Here is a 23,530-nt window from a genome sequence, read left to right as displayed (position 1 = left end):
ACTAATGATCTCAGATGTTAAGTCCCATAGTGCTTAGAGCCATTTTTAACAGTGTGTGTGTTTGAGAGTTTATATCATGTTTTACACGTGTTTTCGTGGTGTAGTCGGAGCCAGTGTCTACGATCGTGTCATCATTTTGAGTTGTCATCTTTATTGTTATGTATAGGTGTGTTTGTCTGTACCCTTCTTGTAATTTGGCCAATAACTTGTCAGCAAGGTGTAATAGTCCACTTGATTTCGTCTCTTACACTTTAGTGAAATATGTCATGTGTCACGTGACAGTCGCCTGCACCGACTACAGTACAGAGTAGTGTGTTCCTCCTGCTACCTTTGAAAAAGCGTTCATCTGCCATTGTTTTAGTTCACATTTATCGTAATTTTTGCTACCGAAATTTCTGCCACGGTTCTGCCCATGTTTTCCAGTAGGACGAAGCTCGAGATTTTATAGTTCTCTCTACCGGATACTGCACAACGGCATTGTACAGAGCTAGTACCTAGTTCTTAGCACCGCTGATAACACAGGTCTGCGACTAAAAAACTGCATAGGATTTTTTAACATTTCCTTATAGATTTTGACCTCCCAAAAACAGGAAAAAAATTCTATCACATAGGTCTGTATGTATATTGCAGTATTTATGTTCATTAGCAATAAACCTATGTGGTTTTTTAATAATTATTAAAAATTATGTCAATTATAATTGATAAAATTAGTTTAAAATTAAAAAATTTTAAATGTTAACTATTCTTTGTTACCACTTGCAGGTTTTACGGCTACCTCCTGGGCGCCAGAAGCAAATACATACACTCTTATTGATCAGTTTTATCGTGTTGCGACATGTCAAATGATGATTTGTATCTCGCATGAATTGAAGAGAAACTCTCAGTTGACATATTGCTATTCAAGTGAACAGTGCTGTTGTTTCTGTCTAGACCTGGCTACAAGAGGTTGTGATACTTCTCCAAACAGCTTTTGTTATATCTGTGGTGAATACACTATTAAAAGTCAACAGAGAAACTTCAGTGATTTTGTGAGGAAAGTTTATTTTGCTTACTTTAAATTAGAACTTCGTGATCAAGATAAGCCATGGGCCTCGCATAAGGTGTGTAGAAGATGTGAAGAAGATCTTCGTTTGTGGTTTACGGGTAAGAAAAATGCATTTAGAATTGGAATTCCTATGATGTGGCGTGAGCAGAAAAACCATACCACTGATTGCTACTTCTGTTCAGTTGACGTAAATGGGTTCAGTTCAAAAAACAAAAGAAGCTATACTTCCAGTACCCCATAGCTCTGAAATACCTATCCTACAGCCACCTTCCAGTTTGGATGAATATCCGAGTGAGATGGAAGACGAAGTCACATTACCTTCTCAGGGTGTATCAAGCTTAGATTTTTCTTCAGACGACGATGAAGGGCTTCAACTATTTTCTCAAAGTAAGTTCAATGATCTAGCAAGATATTTAGGTCTTTCAAAAGATGCAGCCGAACTGATAGGTTCCAGATTAAAAAACGAAAACCTTTTATCATCTGGCACCTCACTTTCATGGTACAGACACCGAGAAAAATAATTTACCCAGTTTTTCTCAAAAGAAGGAAATGTAGTTTTTTTTGCAATGACGTGGAAGGACTCATGTATCATTGTGCTGAATGAAAGTTTTTGGGAAATACTAAGGTTCCTGACTACGAAACCATTGTTCAACGGATGCTAGAAGCATATGAAGCTCAAGGCTGCAAGATGAGCTTGTAGGTCCATTTTTCTACACTCCTACATAGACAGTTCTCCTGAAAACCTGGGAGCTTACAGTGAAGAACAGGGGGAGCGGTTTCACCAGGATGTCCGTAATATCGAGAGACGGTACCAAGGAAGATGGGATGTCACTATGCTTGCTGTCTACTGTTGGCTGCTTAAGCGGTAAACTAAAGATGGAAATCGGGAAAGGACTCGGCGAAGTATCAAGGAAAAGAAAAGGTTTCATTAAAAAAAAACATGAATAAGTACAATATTGTAACTACATGTCTCAAATCAATGTTTCATTGGTTGTAAAAAATATTATGTTTGATAATTTGGAATAAACGAGTGCCTTTACTATTTTTTGTGTTTGAATTTGCAAAAAAACCTTATGTGATAGAAAAAAATGGACGTCACTTCAGAAATCAGCGCTTTCCAAAACATATAATTCAATACAAATATCTCATGCAGCTGCCGAAAAATATATTTTTGCAAACCTGCGTAATGTAAGCAGGACTCTACAGTAAGTGACAAGGGCGAGTCTACGTGTCCGCTGCAGGCCGCTTTGCCACGTCGACGGGACCGAGAGACGTGTCATTTCTAGTGAGCCGGTCTGACCGCTGGAGAGCGCCCAGTGCTCGGAGAAAAACTAGGCGCATAGCCGGGCGGACGCACGTGTGTGATGCGAGCTGGCCGAGGCCGGTTTCACGACCTCACCGGGGGAAAACCACTAGGCTAGGAAGCCGGCACTGGGCAGACGCTGACCCGATGTAGGGGCCATCGCTATGCGTGTCCCATGGGTGTAGCGTCTTCCAAAGAGCTCTAGGAACTGTTGCACGGCCTTCGTGGACTGTGACTGCCTACTGTGACTTTTCAGTCGACGTACTACGCGCACGCACTAGTGTTACGGCGCTGACAGCACACGGTGCGATTTCCAGTACGAAATCTTGGAGCAAACGTATAAAAAAACTAAATGATCGTGCGGCATTGTTGCCCGGGAGGCCCCATGCGGGGCAGTTCGGCCGCCGTATTACAAGTTCTTTTCAGTTGACGCCACCTCGGTGACTTCTGAGTCAATGATGATGAATGATACACAACACTCAGTCATCTCGAGGGAGAGAAAATCCCTGACACCGCCCGGAATCGAACCCGGGACCCTTTGCGTGTGAAGCGAGAACGCTACCGCTTTTTTTATCTCATTTTGTTCGCTTTCATTCGTTGCATCTGCTCGGGGCGGACGTCGTAAGGCATCCGTTTAAGTTCGTTGTTGATCGGTTAAATGGCTCTGAGCACTATGGGACTTACCATATGAAGTTATTAGTCCTGTAGATTTAGAGCTACTTAAACCAAACTAACCTAAGGACATCATAAGCATCCATGCCCGAGGCAGGATTCGAACCTGAAAACCTTGCAAACACGTGGTTTCGGACTGAAGCGCCTAGAACCGCTCGACCACAGCGGCCGGCTTCCGACGCCGTACTAGGCACGGTGCAGTGCAGTGTTTTTCGTGTTTCCATATTTTTGTCCCACTCCTGTATCTTCCGTAATGGCCACATGTAATTTAGTCACAATGCCCATGTAGCTGTAACAAAAGGGTAACCACTCTGTTATGTGGTGACTTAGTTACAGCAATTAACAACGGAATCGTAATTTCCCGAAATTAGCGAGGCAGACGGGTTCTCCGGAAGCCAAGTGGCTTGTCACAGTTTTTTTTTCTTTATTCCCGCAGGTCCGCTAGGCACGAAAGGCGCGCTCAGAATTTTTCAGGGCAAAGCCCGCGTCGCAGGTGCTCGCGGCCGTGACGCATCCAGACAGCAACAGCTGACATAAACGCACACACACACATGGCAGCTTAGAACCACTTAAACCTAACTAACCTAAGGACATCACACACATCCATGCCCGAGGCAGGATTCGAACTTGTGACCGTAGCAGTCGTGCGGTTACGGACTGAGCTGTTGATCGATTAACTCAGTTTTTTATTACAGAGGGCTGCTGACAGAACACGCTGAGCTACCGTGACAGCATTTTGTTGTGCTCTATATTGCTCGAAGTATGTGTTCGTGGCGGACTTCCGATGACAGATGTTCAGGTTCTTTGTTGATCCGTTCACTCAGTTTTTTTTTTATTACAGAGGGTAGCTAACCCTCTGGCTGAGCACGCTGAGCCACCGTGCTGGGGTAGACAACGAGGCATTAGCGAGGAGCAAAGTTAAAAACTGTTATCTACTATACATTTCGCGCAGATTGCATTACAGTAAACGTAACTTACCTTCGGGGCGATTACTAGCTTCAATTGATTTTGTGAAACGTACAACCTCGGAGCTTGATCTAATGTCAACGATGCAGATTTAAGACGCAGGGCGCCTTTCCTCAAATTTAGTAGTCGCAGGGTAAGTTCGGGAGAACTGTACCACTGGGTGAGAAGGAGCAGTGGCGTATTTCACAATTGCGCCGCTCGAGAGCAACCAAAGCTACTTGTGCAGAAGCCGTTTTCTGAGAAAACATGGCGCAAAAGTGTTGCTCTAATTTTCGTGTTAGTTCTGGTGAAAAGTCAAGTTCTCTTTTCCATTAAGTTGAAAAGTTTTTTCTTGGACTTTCATACTTTTGGTATTAAGGCTTAGTTTGCACAATATTGTTGCAGTTTTATCACTGTGAGCTTGACAAATGTATAGGAATGAAACTATCCTAAAATGGCCACCTAAAGATAGAAGTCGGTGTGGTCCATCTTTCCCAGACAGTCGGGAGAGATGGCCCAGTGTCATTTAAGAAAGATGGACCATTTGTTTTAATGTTAGAGAGATGGAGCACAGTTAAATTTAGCTCCAAGGTATGTACAATAACCTCTCTGAAGATGGGCACAGTCTTAGAATATACTTATTTGTCGAAAGATATTTTGTGCCAACAGATGGAAGAACACAATTTCCAACCACTTCAAAGCACATCGAAAGACTACTGATCCCAAGCACATAAAAAGAGCAGTTACCTTTACTTCGCACAACTTAAGGCTCCACTCCTACTAAACTTAAAACTTCCAAAACATCCAAAATTGACTACTCCTAAGCCAACACAGACAAAACGCATGATAAAACCATGTTTTTAGGAGAAAGGCACCAATTGTATCCAGTGGGCTAAATTCTGCTGAAAATATTGAAACTTTAAAGAAATATAAGAAAATAAAGAAAACAGAAAAAAGACACAAAAGGATTACCAGAGGGAATACCAGCGAAAATAAAAACAGACTGAAGAAGCTGAAAGAGAAAATTAGTGCAAGTAACTCACGGTGTTCATGAGATACAGGCATTGGAATGAAGTTGAATGTGTTGGGTGCAGTGAATTCTGTTATGAATATGATCCTGCAATGTTCCTCCAGACATGCAGGCATATAACAAAAATGATGATTGGGTTATTGTGTTTGCCATTCACGATGGTCGCATGAGTGATGTGCAACATTTGGTAATGAGTGTAATTGCTGCGGTAAGAGAAAATCAGACTAATCGCTGAACAAAACCAACAACTTGTTAGAGAAGCCGATGTTGAATTAAGACTTGTAATATAGTGATAAATTGTTTTGGACTAAAATATTTAATAGTGTAATTCTGCATTCATTATAATTTCCTGCCGACCGATCTCTGTGTTGTTCTCTGCTAATGGCAGATGCATGTGGTTAGCATACCGCCTTTCCAGCCGTTAATGTCGGCTACACAAAACCGGAGCCCTTACCTCCCCTTCAAGCAGCTCCTCGATTGCTTTACGAGGCAGAGAGCGCGCAGCAGCATTCTTCCTCACGGAGGAAGACTCGTTGTCAGCACCGGGTATAGACTACAGGGTGCCAGACTGCCAGTCAGACGAATAAGGTGAGCAGGAGTCGGCGATCATTTCCGGTGACGCTATAGTGTACTGTAAAGTGTCATCGTTGAGTGACAAGCATTTAAGATCAAATAAGAAGAAGGGTTATACAGCATCCCACCAGAATTTCTAAAATCATTGAGGGAAGTGATGACAAAACGATGATTCATGTCGGTGTATAGAATGCGTGAGACTGGCTATATAACATTAGACTTTCGGGGGAAAAAAACATCATCCTCACAGTTCCGAAGATAGCAAGAGCAATACTACTGTGGCCGGCCGCGGTGGTCTCGCGGTTCTAGGCCCGCAGTCCGGAGCCGTGCGACTGCTACGGTCGCAGGTTCGAATCCTGCCTCGGGCATGGATGTGTGTGATGTCCTTAGGTTAGTTAGGTTTAAGTAGTTCTAAGTTCTAGGGGACTGATGACCACAGCAGTTGAGTCCCATAGTGCTCAGAGCCATCTGAATCAATCCTACTGTGATAATCGTCGCACAGGCAGCTTAACACCTCACATATCCAGCCAAGTTGTCGTCAAGAATAATATACAGAAGAATGGAAAAGAACTGAATACCTGCTAGATAATGAATAGGAAAGGTAAAGCCACCAGAAAGACAGTTCTGCCGTTGCGGTTGATAATCGAAACAAGACTAAAGAAAATTAAGATGCGTTCATAAGATTTGACGACCTCGAAAAAGGGTTTGAAAATGTAAAATAGTGCAAAATGTTCCAAAATCTGAGGAAATAGGGGTGAGCTCGAGGGAAAGACGGGTGATATATAATAAGTACAAGAAGCTAAGAGGGAACAATGAGACAGGAAGATCAAAAACGAAGTGCTCGGATTAAAAAGCGTGGAAGACAGGGATACAGTCTTTCGTCCCTGATGTTCAACCTCTCCATCGAAGAAGCAACGAAGGAAATAAAAGAAAGGTTCAAGAGTGGAATTTAAACTAAAGGTTAAAGGATAACAAGGATCAGATACGCTGATGACGCTGCCGTCCTCAGTGAAACTAAAGAAAAATCACAGAACCTGTTGAATGGAGTGAACAGTCTAAAAGATATAGATTGGGTATAAACGGAAGAAAAACTGAAGTAGTGAGAAATAGTAGAAATGAGAACAGAGAGAAACTGAAAATCAGAATTGGCGGTCACGAAGTACAAGAAGTTAAGGAATTCTGCCACCGACGCAGTGAAACAAACCATGACGGACGGAGCAAGGAGGACGTATTAAACTATCACTGGCAAAAAGGGCATACCTAACCAAGAGAAATCTACTAGCGTCAAACAATAGGCCTTAATTTCGGAAAGAACGTCTGGGGCACGACATTGTATGGTAGTGAAACATGGGCTGTAGGAAAACCGGAACGGAAGAGAATCGAAGCCTTTTGAGATTTGGTGCTGCAGAAGGATGTTGAAAATGAGGTGAACTGGCCAGACAAGAAATTAGGTTATATGCAGAATCGGTGAGGTAAGTAATATATAGAGGTGTGTAGGAGAGACAATCCTGTGTTGTTGGAATATGATATTATTGGTGTGCTGCTAGACACAGTCAATTCCGTTAAATATTTACACGAAACGTTGCAAAGCGATGCCCAATGGAACGAGCACATGAGGTCGGTTGTAAAAAGGCGAATGGTGGACTTGCACTTATTGATAAAATTCAAGGAGAGCGTACATCTTTTGCATAGGAAACTGCGATTAGAGCAGTTGTGAGAAACATTCTTGAGTAGTGCATGGTTGTTTAGGATTCCCACGAGGTCGGATTAAAATAGTCCAAATTCCTCTAAGCACTATGGGACTCAACATCTGAGGTCAGTAGTCCCCTAGACTTAGAATTACTTAAACCTAACTAACCGAAGGACATCACACACATCCATGCCCGAGGCAGGATTCGTACCTGCGACTCTAGCAGCTGCGCGGTTCCGGACTTAATCGCCTAGAAGCGCTCGGTCAAAACGGCCGGCGTCAGATTAAAGAAAGACATCGAAGCAATTCACAGGACTGCTGTTAGAGTTGTTACTATTAACTTCGATCAACAAGCGGGTGTTACGGGAATGCTCTTTGAACTAAACTGGGAATCGCTGTAGGGGAAAAACGGTGAGAAATCTTAGGAAAGGGACAGCAGAGGATAAAGTAGGTAAAAAGACGAGGGCTGCTAGAAATCCTTGGGTAACAGAAGAAATATTGAATTTAATTGATGAAAGGAGAAAATATAAAAATGCAGTAAATGAAGCAGGCAAAAAGGAATACAGACGTCTCAAAAATGAGATCGACAGGAAGTGCAAAATGGCTAAGCAGGGATGGCTAGAGGACAAATGTAAGGATGTAGAAGCTTATCTCACTGGGGGTAAGATAGATACTGCCTACAGGAAAATTAAAGAGACCTTTGGAGAGAAGAGAACCACGTGTATGAATATCAAGGGCTCAGATGGCAACCCAGTTCTAAGCAAAGAAGGAAAGGCAGAAAGGTGGAAGGAGTATATAGAAGGTTTATACAAGGGTGATGTACTTGAGGACAATATTATGGAAATAGAAGAGGATGTAGATGAAGACAAAATGGGAGATACGATACTGCGTGAAGAGTTTGACAGAGCACTGAAAGACCTGAGTCGAAACAAGGCCCCCGGAGTAGACAACATTCCATTAGAACTACTGACGGCCTTGGGAGAGCCAGTCATGAGAAAACTCTACCAGCTGGTGAGCAAGATGTATAAGACAGGCGAAATACCCTCAGACTTCAAGAAGAATATAATAATTCCAATCCCAAAGAAAGCAGGTGCTGACAGATGTGAAAATTACCGAACTATCAGTTTAATAAGTCACAGCTGCAAAATACTAACGCGAATTCTTTACAGACGAATGGAAAAACTGGTAGATGCGGACCTCGGGGAGGATCAGTTTGGATTCCGTCGAAATGTTGGAACACGTGAGGCAATACTGACCTTACGACTTATCTTAGAAGAAAGATTAAGAAAAGGCAAACCTACGTTTCTAGCATTTGTAGACTTAGAGAAAGCTTTTGACAATGTTGACTGGAATACTCTCTTTCAAATTCTAAAGGTGGCAGGGGTAAAATACAGGGAGCGAAAGGCTATTTACAATTTGTACAGAAACTAGATGGCAGTCATAAAAGTCGAGGGGCATGAAAGGGAAGCAGTGGTTGGGAAAGGAGTGAGACAGGGTTGTAGCCTCTCCCCGATGTTATTCAATCTGTATATTGAGCAAGCAGTAAAGAAAACAAAAGAAAAATTTGGAGTAGGTATTAAAATTCATGGAGACGAAGTAAAAACTTTGAGGTTCGCCGATGACATTGTAATTCTGTCAGAGACGGCAAAGGACTTGGAAGAGCAGATGAACGGAATGGACAGTGTCTTGAAAGGAGGATATAAGATGAACATCAACAAAAGCAAAACGAGGATAATGGAATGTAGTCAAATTAAATCGGGTGATGCTGAGGGAATTAGATTAGGAAATGAGACACTTCAAGTAGTAAAGGAGTTTTGCTATTTAGGAAGTAAAATAACTGATGATGGTCGAAGTAGAGAGGATATAAAATGTAGACTGCCAATGGCAAGGAAAGCGTTTCTGAAGAAGAGAAATTTGTTAACATCGAATATAGATTTATGTATCAGGAAGTCATTTCTGAAAGTATTTGTTTGGAGTGTAGCCATGTATGGAAGTGAAACATGGACGATAACTAGTTTGGACAAGAAGAGAATAGAAGCTTTCGAAATGTGGTGCTACAGAAGAATACTGAAGATAAGGTGGACAGATCACGTAACTAATGAGGAGGTATTGAATAGGATTGGGGAGAAGAGAAGTTTGTGGCACAACTTGACTAGAAGAAGGGATCGGTTGGTAGGACATGTTTTGAGGCATCAAGGGATCACAAATTTAGCGTTGGAGGGCAGCGTGGAGGGTAAAAATCGTAGAGGGAGACCGAGAGATGAGTACACTAAGCAGATTCAGAAGGATGTAGGTTGCAGTAGGTACTGGGAGATGAAGCAGCTTGCACAGGATAGAGTAGCATGGAGAGCTGCATCAAACCAGTCTTAGGACTGAAGACAACAACAACAACAACAGGGAATGGCAATTGAATCTCAATGTAGACAAGTGTAATGTGCTGCGAATACATAGAAACAAAGATCCTTTATTATTTAGCTACAATATAGCAGGTCAGGAACTGGAAGCAGTTAATTCCATAAATTATCTGGGAGTAGGCATTAGGAGTGATTTAAAATGGAATGATCATATAAAGTTGATCGTCGGTAAAGCAGATGCCAGACTGAGATTCATTGGAAGAATCCTAAGGAAATGCAATCCGAAAACAAGGGAAGTAGGTTACAGTACGCTTGTTCGCCCATTGCTTGAATACTGCTCACCAGTGTGGGATCCGTACCAGATAGGGTAGATAGAAGAGATAGAGAAGATCCAACGGAGAGTAGCGCGCTTCGTTATAGGATCATTTAGTAATCGCGAAAGCGTTACGGCGATGATAGATAAACTCCAGTGGAAGACTCTGCAGGAGAGACGCTCAGTAGCTCGGTACGGGCTTTTGTTGAAGTTTCGAGAACATACCTTCACCGAGGAGTCAAGCAGTATATTGCTCCCTCCTACGTATATCTCGCGAAGAGACCATGAGGATAAAATCAGACAGATTAGAGCCCATGCAGAAGCATACCAACAATCTTTCCTTCCACAAACAATACGAGACTGGAGTAGAAGGGGAACTGATAGGGGTACTCAAAGTACCCTCCGCCACACACTGTTAGGTGGCCTACGGAGTACGGATGTGGATGTAGATGTAGATGTAGAACCGCTCGGTCGGCCAAAAAGGGGTTCCAGGAGACTGGAGAGAACGTAGTTGATACTGTTTTGCAACTCTGTCTATTCCTAAAACTTGTTCCATCATTAAGAAGTAACACTCATGTACAGATTTCCGTCTTAGTAAGCCTTTTAATGATGTGAGTGTTTTGGTGGCGTCGCATTGCAGAAATGCCTTGGGTTTTTTGACGTCACGCTACGAGGGCCGGCATCTTCCAGGGAAGTGCGCAGTCAGCCCGTGGCCGGTGCCGTCTGAGGGCGCGTGAGTCGCCGCGTTCGGCAGAAGGCCCGGGTTATCTCCGACTTCCGCGTTATGTACGGAGCCGCTTCCCAGTAGGCGCGCTGCCTGCTCCGCCACGCGACCGCCACCCGTTCCGCGAACCGCCGCTGCGCCTGGCACGCGTCGTTTGCTCTGCCTCTGCCATGTGTGTGTGTGTGTGTGTGTATGTGCGTGCGTGTGTGTCAGCTGTTGCTGTCTGGATGCGTCACGGCCGCGAGCACCTGCGACGCGGGCTTTGCCCTGAAAAATTCTGAGCGCGCCTTTCGTGCCTAGCGGACCTGCGGGAATAAAGAAAAAAGAAAACTGTGACAAGCCACTTGGCTTCCGGAGAAACCGTCTGCCTCGCTAATTTCGGGAAATTACGATTCCGTTGTTAATTGCTGTAACTAAGTCACCACATAACAGAGTGGTTAGCCTTTTGTTACAGCTACATGGGCATTGTGAGGAAATGACAAGTGGCCATTACGGAACATACAGGAGTTGGACAAAAATATGAAAACACGAAAAACAATACAGAGTACCATGCCTAGTACGGTGTAGGAAGCCGGCCGCTGTGGTCAAGTGGTACTAGGCGCTTCAGTCCGGAACCACGCGGCTGCTACGGTCGCAGGTTCGAATCCTGCCTCGGCATCGATGTGTGTGATGTCCTTAGGTTAGTTCGGTTTAAGCAGGTCAAGTCTAGGGGTCTGTTGACCTCAGACATTAAGTCCATAATGCTTAGAGCTATTTGAACCACTTTTCGACGGTGTAAGAAAACAGTTGGCTTTAAAAGTAGTTTCTGGTCGTCTAAGATTCTATAAATACACATCATGTATGGTTTAAGTGGAGTCTTATCGGTACGCATGGAAGAGCATGCACTACCTAATAAGTTCCAAAACGCTACCCATAAAAACGGCGTCATACTTCGGGCTCCGTTGGGGATAGAATGCTCCAGTACCATAGAAGTTGCTCCGTGATATCTTAACAGATTTTCTACAATCCTGTCCCGTCTTTTTGTCAGTGTATTCCACATGTACCTTTCCTCGCTGATTATGCCGCGAACTTACTCATTCCTTAACAACAGTACAGAGTAAAAGTCTGAATATTAAACACTTCCTTCATCTTAGGGAAATGGGGTAAATCGGTTGTTTCTTTTTGTATTACAAGTGGTTTATGGTGCACCTTAAGGGGCTTGTGGGGACACCATTCAGTTCATAGATCGTTGCTGAGAATACACTAAAAAGGTGGTCTTTGGGTACTAAGACGCCCATGCACAGCAAAAGAATGAAAGTTTTGCGATATGTTTCTAAGAAATTGCTCTCTAACAAACTTAAAAATTTTCTTGATATCCTTGTCTGTTTCCAAGATACAGAATTTCATATTTACTCTATTTGTACTCTTACACCACACACGTAAAATCCGGCGTGTCGCAAAATATAAGTAATAAATAATATCACCAAATTAATCAAATTTTAAGGATATATTCTGCAGGTATTTATTTAGAATTGCTACCTTCACATTTTCAAAAATATTTATCCACTATCGAGACACGCCCAAAACCGAGCCACCGATTACAAGACTGCAATACAAAGTAAACGGCTGTAATATTTGTGATGTATTCCAAAGATGTTCTTGATATCTTAATCCTTTCCAAGATACAGAGTTTCATACTGTACTTGTACACCTAAAATACCCACGTAAAATCCGGTGTGACGAGGAAACGGTAATTTATAAAATGGCGTAGCACGGAGCAATCTGCTGTAAAGTGCGTCTGTTGTCATCAGAAGGGTTGAGACAACCCCATGTTGTAATACTGAAGCACATACAGAATTTTTGCGCTTATAAAATCCGGTCTGACACGTAAAATTATTTCTGCTTTATTTCAATTTCACTTGATTAAAGTATCAAAATTTTACTGACCCATAAAGTTGTTTTCATATAAGTAGCATACCCTGCTGTAGCAGTGTAAAGGAGAGAACCAGCAAAAATTCTCCTATCAGAACATAAAAAGCCATAATTTTCCTTCTTAAAAGACTCTAAAAAGTGCGGTACTAACAGCACCGTTAAAATTTTTCCCAAAACTTTCGGCATGTGACCATATTCGCTCTTTTATACAGACAACGAAGGAGACAAATAAAGTGGGAAAGAGACGGACAAGTGATACTGAAAGATATGAGATGTTGACTATGGTAAAGTAAGAGCGAAGGAGGCAGTGGCTTGTGAGAGAAAGAGAGGGAGACAGTGGCAGCGAAACATAGCTGACAGTGACAGGACAGTGCTAAGAAAAAGAGTGAAAGTGACAGCGCCATTGTAAGAGGAATAAAGAGAAGAAGAAAGTGGAGGTGGGTGAGAACCAGTGATAATGAGAGACAGAGTCTATGACTGAGAAGGAATAAATACTATAGTAGCAGTAAGAGCAAGAGGGAGACAGTGACTTACAGCAATGGGCAGTGGGTGTGAGCGAATTGCATTTAGAGGAGCTTATGGGAGTTAGAGCTGTGTTGCCTGTTAAAAAGAGCATGAATGAAATGGCATGCGAAAATTTTTGGGAAAATTTTTAAAGGTACTCAGGAGGGTAGAATGAGTCAACTCGTATACCAGTTGTCAATCAGAATCCTTTAAAACAGGAGCATATTCGTATTAGCCTTTTCTGCACTCCGCTAGGACCATTTTTACGCTGGTAACATTCTTTCTGCAAAGTAGTGGCAAGTTAAGGAAATGATGATGGTGGATAACGATCACGTGTGCTTCTCTCCAAAGTAGGCCACAAACACTCAATAACATCAAAATCTGGTGACTAGGGTGGTTCATGCTCACCATACCAGTCCTGTTCGAAGCGAGCTATGTGAACAGAGGTGCTGTGTTCTTGGCACAAAGCATTGGGGACCAAACACTGTACCTTGGGATGGACTTGATCAGCCAAAATGGCCGTATTATGTTCAGTAATAAAGTGACCTTGGAGAGTAACCATGTAGCTCATATGTGGCTGCCCAGATCACCACGGAACCATAGCGATTTTTCACGCCTGGGACGTAAACTCGGCCAGAAGTTGGAAACACTTGAAACAAGACTCGTCCAACCAAATGACTTTCCTCCATTACTCCATTGCTCTATAGTCCAAATTTTACGGCTTCAGGACAATGTTTTCCTGTTACAGGCATTTGCATCACTGATGACTGGTTTCGGAATTAGAGCTCATCAAGCTCCCTTCGTGTTGTTTATGGTGCTGGTAGGGTTACGACTACATTCAGTTTTGCACCGACTTTTACAGTTGCCGTCCTCTTATTTTCCGACACAATTCTGTTCAATGAACGTCTGTCACGATCACTGGTCACATACTTTCGTCCGCTTTGTGAATTTAGCGGATGACGTTTTCCCGCTTTACCTGTACGCGGAGTAAATCTTTGCTACGTTGCGTTTTTGAAACCACAAATATTTCAGCTGCTTTGGTTACGGAACCACCCACATTAAAGCCACATTAGAATTCATTTAGCGCTGAGCAGAACATTCTTCTGACCGCCTCTGACACTTGCAACGTATGGAGGACATTGCACAAATTAGGGACACTGTTGCTCCTGGAGTATCGGCGAGAACCATTCGCAACCGTCTCCATGAAGCTGGGCTACGGTCCCGCACACCGTTAGGCCGTCTTCCGCTCACGCCCCAACATCGTGCAGCCCGCCTCCAGTGGTGTCGCGACAGGCGTGAATGGAGGGACGAATGGAGACGTGTCGTCTTCAGCGATGAGAGTCGCTTCTGCCTTGGTGCCAATGATGGTCGTATGCGTGTTTGGCGCCGTGCAGGTGAGCGCCACAATCAGGACTGCATACGACCGAGGCACACAGGGCCATCATGGTGTGGGAAGCGATCTCCTACACTGGCCGTACACCTCTGGTGATCGTCGAGGGGACACCGAATAGTGCACGGTACATCCAAACCGTCATCGAACCCATCGTTCTACCATTCCTAGACCGGCAAGGGAACTTGCTGTTCCAACAGGACAATGCACGTCCGCATGTATCCCGTGCCACCCAACGTGCTCTAGAACGTGTAAGTCAACTACCGTGTCCAGCAAGATCTCCGGATCTGTCCCCCATTGAGTATGTTTGGGACTGGATGAAGCGTCGTCTCACGCGGTCTGCACGTCCAGCACGAACGCTGGTCCAACTGAGGCGCCAGGTGGAAATGGCATGGCAAGCCGTTCCACAGGACTACATCCAGCATCTCTACGATCGTCTCCATGGGAGAATAGCAGCCTGCATTGCTGCGGAAGGTGGATATACACTGTACTAGTGCCGACATTGTGCATGCTCTGTTGCCTGTGTCTATGTGCCTGTGGTTCTGTCAGTGTGATCATGTGATGTATCTGACCCCAGGAATGTGTCAATAAAGTTTCCCCTTCCTGGGACAATGAATTCACGGTTTTCTTATTTCAATTTCCAGGAGTGTATTTGTCCATCTTTGTAGTAAGCCCTTATTTAGGCAAGGATAACAGGGAGACAAATATTCGGGAAAGAAAGAGTGGAATAAAGTGAAGACGGATGCGTATTGAAATAAAATAGTTGTGCGAACGTTTCAGCATAAACATGACATTTATCGTGGGCGTAATGCTACGCGTAAGTCGTCATTCCACGATGTGGCAAAGTTATATCGCCGTGAGACAGCTGTTAGTTCACAACTCTGTCGCCGTCGTTTCCAGTACCGTGATGTAACGGTCCGACTAGATCCTCCAAAAAATGCACGTTTTTATCCCCCGACAAAGTGTTAGCCACTAACGTGGTATCAAAAAGATGTGTTTGAATGTTTGCTGAGTGATGCAAATAGGACTTCAAGTAGGCAGAATAATCACGTTATTAATTGTTTTGCAACATCTGTTACATATTCTCGACGATTAAGAGCTGCTGTGCTGCCAGCCAGCTTCACACACTTCGGGATGAAATACGTGGATTGAGACGACGTGAGCTGTGGAGGCGACAAAACAACAGGGCGGATAGCATTGAGTTTGCAGATGTTGTTGCCGTGCCAGAAGAGGATTAGCTAAAACTCAGTAAAACATCAGTTACACTCTCGCGTTTGTGCCAGTCTGATGTTAAATCCTTACGTCAGGCCAGCTTGAAGGAACGGTTAGATGTATTTTTCAGACTGTACTCGAAAGATTTGTGTTAAGTGTTTTAATGTTTCCCTTTCACGAGATGCAAGGATTTGTGTGCTACTATGATGAATTTTTTCTCAGATAAGTGCATTGCAAGCTTTTCGCCTGAAATATGGATAACTGTTTAGACAGTAATTTTAGAACTCCAGTAGGACTTTATGTACTATACATGTTGCTTTAATCGGGGATTCTTGTATTAGCCTCTGAGCCATATTAGCAGTACTTCACTTACACGTGAACTGAATGTGAGAACTATTGAAATTACACTCGATCTTTCAGGACAAAATGACCAGAACCGCTACAGAATTTCATTTAAATATAAGGAAGGAAGGGGGAATAGGACATAACATCCTGTCGACGACAAGGTCGTTAGAGACGGAGCACAAGCTTGGACTGGGTTAGGATAGGGCGGAAACATCTAAATATAGATGGTCGGACGGGTATGTTGAGAGTCGTCCTCCCGAGGCCAGAGTCGCACCACGGCGCCACCTAGCTCCATCATTGAAGTGTGGCTCATATTGGATTATGTACTGATTCTGACCATTGCATTTCGTGGCAGACTAAAGGACTGGAACTAGGGCAATGACTTCTAACGGGCTTTACTTTTAGCACTACACAGCGCGTCTGTTGCGGTTTTCGAATTGGAGGCTAGTGTCAGGTAATCAGTCAGGGGATGTATTTTGTGTGGAAAAAAGGAAACCATTCTGTCTTGTTCGTGGATTATTCTCTCGCGCAGCCCTAGTACCGATAAGTTCTCTGTGCGTCGTCCAGCAGTTTTCTAGCTGTATAGCTTGTCCTAGGAAAGTTAGTACAAGCAGATGTAGAGTGTAAACTTTGGTTTGAGGGAGGTAGCACCGTTTCATGGATCTCGACTGATTCATGCGTACTATCAATGTTCTGAAGATGAAGTTTTCTTTGAAATCAATGGCTTTTAAAACTAAAACCAATCAGTACAACTGGAAGAAAAAAATTTTAAAAGTTGTTTCACGATTTTTGAGGGGCAAATGTTTTTGTACCTTTCGGTAACAAGAGAAGAGGAGGTTTATTCTTGGCTTCGACGAGATGGTTTCAATGCACCCTTTCGAATCCTGAATTTATTGGGATTAAAAAACAAGTGTCTTAAGGTTACCTTCAAGATGTACAAAAACCAGACAGCAGCTGTAAAAGCCGAAAAATGCGAAAGAAAGGCACTAATTGAATAGGACAGAGAAACTTGGTTGTAGCATATCATTCACATTATTCAGTCAGTATTTTGAGCAAGCAGTGAAGGAAAGTAACGACAAATTTACAAACAGGATTTAAAGTTCAGGGAGAATAAAAACTTCAAGATTTGCTGGCATTAGTAGTATTTCAGATTTTTGGTAAAAGTTAGACACTAAAAAGAATTAAAAACTTAGTAATGAAATCCACCTGCTGTCTTATTAATACTGGTTTTACTACGCTAATACACACTTCGAAACATAACTTCATCTTAAGGGTTTCAGTGGAAGTTACTTAGCTGTGATGTCGTCTGCAGCAGAAATCAACAAAAATTGCAGATACACATTAAAAGTTTCTGTATAAGTCTTACAAGTGGTTCTGAGCAGCGTAGTGCTACATAAGCCGAGCCTGTACAACGCTTCACGATATAACAGGTAAATTATCCTTTTAGCTCGTACGCATAAACAAGCCCGATACCGCAAATCTCTCTCTCTCTCTCTCTCTCTCTCTCTCTCTCACACACACACACACACACACACACACACACACACACACACACACACACACACACGCACGCACACACACACACACACACACATATATATATATATATATATATATATATATATATATATATATATATATATTTCTTTTAATGGTTCGCCGAAGCAGAAAAGTCATAGAACACTTCCAGGATCTCGAACGGAAGTCAAGTCTGATAATAAGAGAATTTTATTTCCTCTTAACTTCAACAAAAGTAAATCAAAAGTTATCAAACCAACAAGATTAATTGAATTACGAATGAGGCTGCCAAAAAGGTGATGCTAACACTGTTCAGCGTACCAAATAGATTACTGTATGGAGAATGAAGCATTAAGTAAGCAGATGCGAGATTGTCAGAACAAAACAGAAATTCGAATTAAATCAGCAACCGATGCTGCGTACCAGAAACATAAGAGAAGCGATTTGCTTAGGTTACGGATCGCTCTATCGCGGACAGCAAAAACTTACGTCTCGTCAAGATCAACAAAGTGTGCCAAGCAGCTCTCGTCTCTCCGACGCTCCGTCCTCGAATCTCTGCCGACTCCTCTGTGGCTCGTCCCCAAATGCACAAAAAGTTCTTTGTTCCTGCTCAGAATCGAACGACTCCAGGCTACTGCCAATGTGGTGGATGAGAAATGTAACAAAATTAATGAAAAATTCTGGAACAGACAACCAACTTACCACTTTTAGCACAAGAGGCACACATTTTATCATCGCGAGGTTGGCGAAAATTCTTTGATAGCTTTTTATTAAATTTTTGGAAAAGTGGAGGATGGAGAGGATGCAGGAACTTTTTGGGTGACAAACGGTCAGGGAGCCGGGAGAGATTCGTGGACAGAGCGTTAGAGGAGACAAGAGCTGATGGTCAACTTAGGCTGCTTGGTACACTTTGCTGGTCTTGAGTGGACGAAAGTTTTCGCCAGTCCCCATTGTTCGGAGCAGCTCACTTCCCTTGTGTTTATGGCACACAACTTGTGTTTCTGATTTAATTCGAATTTCTATTTTGTTTCGATAATCTCAGATAAGGGTATTTTAGTACGCCATTCTCCATGCAATCTTCCTTTCATTTGGCACCTCCCACAGTGTTAGCTTCAGCTTTCTGTCAACTCAGTTCGTAATGCAATTAATCTTGTTTCTTTGATAGCTTTTTATTAAATTTTCTGGAGCTTAACAGAAAATAATACTGTTAAAAGCGGACGTGACTTCCATTTCACAATCCTAAAATTGTTCTACGACTTCCCCGGTTAAATAACCCCTAATATAGCTTGCTATGTTGTGCCGACCTTCGTACGGTGGCCTAGCACAAGGGTAAATTATCTGTAACTGTGAGAAAGCAACGAGCATTGCACGTGCTTGGCCTATGCAGCACGACGCTGCTCGTAACATTTATAAAACTGACAAACTCTCAACGTTTCTGGCGTCTTGACATCACACTGAAGAGCCTTAAATAACATCTGAATACCCGATAATGAAGCTGTGCTTCGAAATGCGCTTTGCCAAAGTGAAAACTCTGTTAATAACACAGTAGACGGAATTTATTACTAAGTTTCCCACGTGAAGGAATTCTGTCGGAAATAGGAAAGTAATTGGATTATGAATTTAACGTAGTGGATAACGTCTTTAAAAGTGGCTGTTACATGAAAGTCAACAAACATAAGCCAAGGATAATTATCTGAAGTCGAATTAAGTCAGGTGATGCTGAAGCAAACATATTACGAACTGAGAGACTGAAAGAAGCAGATGAGTTTTGCTACTGTGGCAGCAAAATAATTACCAATGCAAAAATAAAGACGATGTGGATTGTAGATCGATTTTACCAACGAAAGCTTACATCGAATATAAATTCAAGTCTCAGGAAGTTTTTTTAACCATTTTCTTTTTTATGTAATGTTACATGAAAGCGAAACATTGTCAGTTAGCGGTGCAGACAAGAAAAGAACAGAAACTTTTAAAATGTTTTGTTACAGGCGAATTCTGAAGGTCAGATAGGTAGATGTAGTAAAGAAGAGAAAAGCCCTTAGTGCGAAAAGATGATTAAAAGAAAGTATAGGTTTGCAGGACACGTCTTGAGGCATCAAGGAGTGATTAATCTGATACTGTAGGAAAATGTAGGGCGAAGAACTGCTGAAGGAGATCAAGGCCTGAAAACAGTAAGCCCATTTTAAACGAATGTAGTGTGCGTAAGTTTAGCAGGTATGGAATGACTGACACAAGATAGACTTGCTTGAAGAGCTGTCTTCGGACAGAGATTTGTCTTCGTCGCGTAGAATACAGAGTGTTTAGCATGGTTAAAGGTATGTAATATGTAGGGCATGACGTAATGTGAATTGTTTCGAATTAGTAATATCAAACTTAAACAGAAATATTGTTAGACTTTCTTGTTCCGAAGAAAGAGATGAACCTGTTAACTTGCTTACTTGTGTAATTTATAGAAATGTCCCAACAGCAAATTAAAAAACATTATGTGAAAGAATATGACTTAAAACGTAGTATTTCGGTAGGAAGAAGTGGAAGGTGAAGTCAGATTACTACAAAAAGAGGAAGCGAAAATTAAAAAAAATCTGCTTAGAGATCAGTATTTGTAACGTGACACGCAAAGGGATAGAGGCTTTACTATAACTGTATGATCAGAATTTAAAAATTTTTGCGAAAAAGTTATTCGTTAATAAGTAATAAAACTTACAACATGATTTGTTTGATGTTGCCGAAGCAAAAGAGATACGGAACTTACATCCAGTTTTTCCTTGGATGGTGAAGTATCTTTGTATGCAATTTTGATTCAGATCTTCTCAGTACATGATTACTAATTTTCATCTAGATAACGGAGACCGTTAAGTGTACTCTTTTGTATGACCCATGAACGTAAGGGTACCTATGCTGGAAGACAGTTGCTGTCTAGGTCCTGCCAGCTAATGTCAACCTAACAGATCTGCAGAGTTCCCTGAAAACTCACTTCTAAAATTTATCTCTTTTTTTGTACTAACATTCATTTAGAACAACACTAGTGCCAACCACGATACTGTGCTGTTTTGATTGATGAAACCGAGTCTTATGAACATGACAACTATTTTTCTCAGTTTCGTTAAGTAGCCTGCAAGTAAAGTCTGAGTTGTGGGGTCAGTGTCCACCATAGTTTCAGAAGCCATGTGGTGAAAGTCTTGTACTGAGAGGTCACGAACCAAAACAGATACTAAGACCTTTTAATACAGTAGCTGATGTTTGTCTTCGTGTTCTACGCTGTCGGAAGCTGCGAAGCCTGCTCACCGTCTTCAGTTACAGGTTGACATGCTGACGGCTACAGCCGAGATATTCACATTTCTCTCTATCGCTTCTCGCACCGTAGGATACTTCTCTAAATATCATATTATATTTACTTATTAATACTGTATTTTTTTAAATTGAGGCTTTGGCAGTCAATAAGACTTGATGACCAATAATTTCATACTCTTTTCTTCCGATTTCAGTGTGTAATAGTTGTTTGCTTAAATACATTGAAACACGCCTGTCTCAGCCACCTTTCATTAAAATATTATTTCTGACGATTAACGTGACTTCACCTAGCCCAGCAGATTGTCTCAATGTATACAAGTGTAATGTGCTGCGAATACATAGAAAGATAGATCCCTTATCATTTAGCTACAAAAAAGCAGGTCAGCAACTGGAAGCAGTTAATTCCATAAATTATCTGGGAGTACGCATTAGGAGTGATTTAAAATGGAGTGATCATATAAAGTTGATCGTCGGTAAAGCAGATGCCAGACTGAGATTCATTGGAAGAATCCTAAGGAAATGCAATCCGAAAACAAGGGAAGTAGGTTACAGTACGCTTGTTCGCCCATTGCTTGAATATTGCTCACCAGTGTGGGATCCGTACCAGATAGGGTAGATAGAAGAGATAGAGAAGATCCAACGGAGAACAGCGCGCTTCGTTACAGGATCATTTAGTAACCGCGAAAGCGTTACGGAGATGATAGATAAACTCCAGTGGAAGACTCTGCAGGAGAGACGCTCAGTAGCTCGGTACGGGCTTTTGTTGAAGTTTCGAGAACATACCTTCACCGAGGAGTCAAGCAGTATATTGCTCCCTCCTACGTATATCTCGCAAAGAGACCATGAGGATAAAATCAGAGAGATTAGAGCCCACACAGAAGCATACCGACAATCCTTTCCACGAACAATAAGAGACTGGGATATAAGGGAGCACCGATAGAGGTACTCAGGGTACCCTCCGCCACACACCGTCAGGTGGCTTGCGGAGTATGGATGTAGATGTTGATGTAGATTGCTTTTCTGCTATTTGCTCGTCACATAACCATGCTTGTGAGAAGGATTTTGTGGGGAACCAACCGTAATGATTTTATTTCCTTTTATCTCAATCAGCATGCTTTGTTACAATTTACCCATAAGCTAATCGCGGTAAACTCTGTGATGTATGAAATTGTGGTTAATTGTGACTGATTGTGCAATCATAGAATCAGCAGAGGCTTCTTGTGGTTATAGCGTGGGAACGTCCGTTCAATTATAGGTTTTAAAGGTGGCTCGTGGCGTGCCCGAATCGGAGGCAGTTTGTCTAGCTCTTTTTGAAAGTACATCATGCGATTGGTCAGTGAGACAAGCGCCTGGACTGTGGAATTTTCCACCGAACTATCGTCCGAAATTTTGTATGATAAACTGGTGTGGAGCTGAGTAACTGACACTGGCATTTCTAGTTACCAACTGTTCGGGCAAAACGTTCGGCGTGGGGTTTTCTCCTGTGCGGCCACCCCCTCTCTGGGAGGGTGTGCCAGAGCTCAGCGACTGGGATGTTTTAGAAAGTAGTCGGTATCAGTTAGACGGGGACTGACGTTGTGGTAACACATGCTGCTGAACTTGGCGTTTTTAATTCTTTATCGCTTTTCAACTTAGTTTCCAAGGGCGGCTTGGTTTTTTCATTAGCCACCACCATTAGGATTTCATGGTTGTTCTCTACGAGTTTTCTTGAGCGGAATGAATGGTCACAAGCCAGGTTTGACGGAAACCACACGCAATTCAAAGGAATTATTGGTGAACTTTTTCTAGTGTTTTCTCTCCACTGCTGTAGCGGATGCTTGAATTTTTAATGTGTTCGTAAGAACAACCGTGTCCGATCTCTCCGAAGACGCGATCTTTTACTGACAGAAGAATGTTCATAGAACTTATTATGAAATCAGGCCCTGCAAGGAACGAAAATTTTATGATGAACCTTGCTTATTAGATCAAAGCTAAACTTCGAGCAGAGAGGGTCTTGTTTGAATAAAGTCATTTCCATGGAATATGTTTCGCTAGACTTTTCGCCTACACGCATCCCACCATTCCTTTGCACTTCCTGTGATTAATGAGAATAACTGTCCTCTCTTGATAAATATTTTTTTAAACCGTCAGTGAAATTAATTCCCTAATTTGTCGTATTGGACTTGCGCATTTTCAGATAAACCTTAGGGTCAAACATTTTGTTCTCTTATGGAGTTCAGGCGTCATTGCGCTCGTTGAATGCACCAATAGATGGTATTGCTTGATTTTGATAGGAAGAACAATAGTTCAACCAAGACCATCTAATAATATGGAATGTATATCCCACCTTCTACTACTCCCAAATTTCAGAAGAAGGTCCGTCTTAGTCACACAGTTTCAAAACTGTAAGTAGGCACCTTTTAATATGTGGACTTTTGACACATAGAGTATTTCATTTATCGATATACAGGGTGTTTATAAGTGAATATCGGGGTTTTAACACTTTATCATATTTATTAAATTAAACTTACAATTATAAATGATATGTCAAATGAAAGAGTAACTCAAAGAGTTTTACCAACAACCTTGTAAATGTTCAATATGAGCACCATTTGTCACACGGCACACATCAAGTCTACAGCCCAAGCGCTGGATAGGCCGCAAGGGGCCCAATGACAGGGCTTGCTTTGCATGGCCTCCACGTTCACCCGACCTAACGCAATGCAATTCT

This window comes from Schistocerca gregaria, chromosome 5 (genome assembly GCF_023897955.1).
Source record: "Schistocerca gregaria isolate iqSchGreg1 chromosome 5, iqSchGreg1.2, whole genome shotgun sequence".
Lineage (NCBI taxonomy): Eukaryota > Metazoa > Arthropoda > Insecta > Orthoptera > Acrididae > Schistocerca > Schistocerca gregaria.
Note: the sequence above shows the minus strand (reverse complement) of the source record.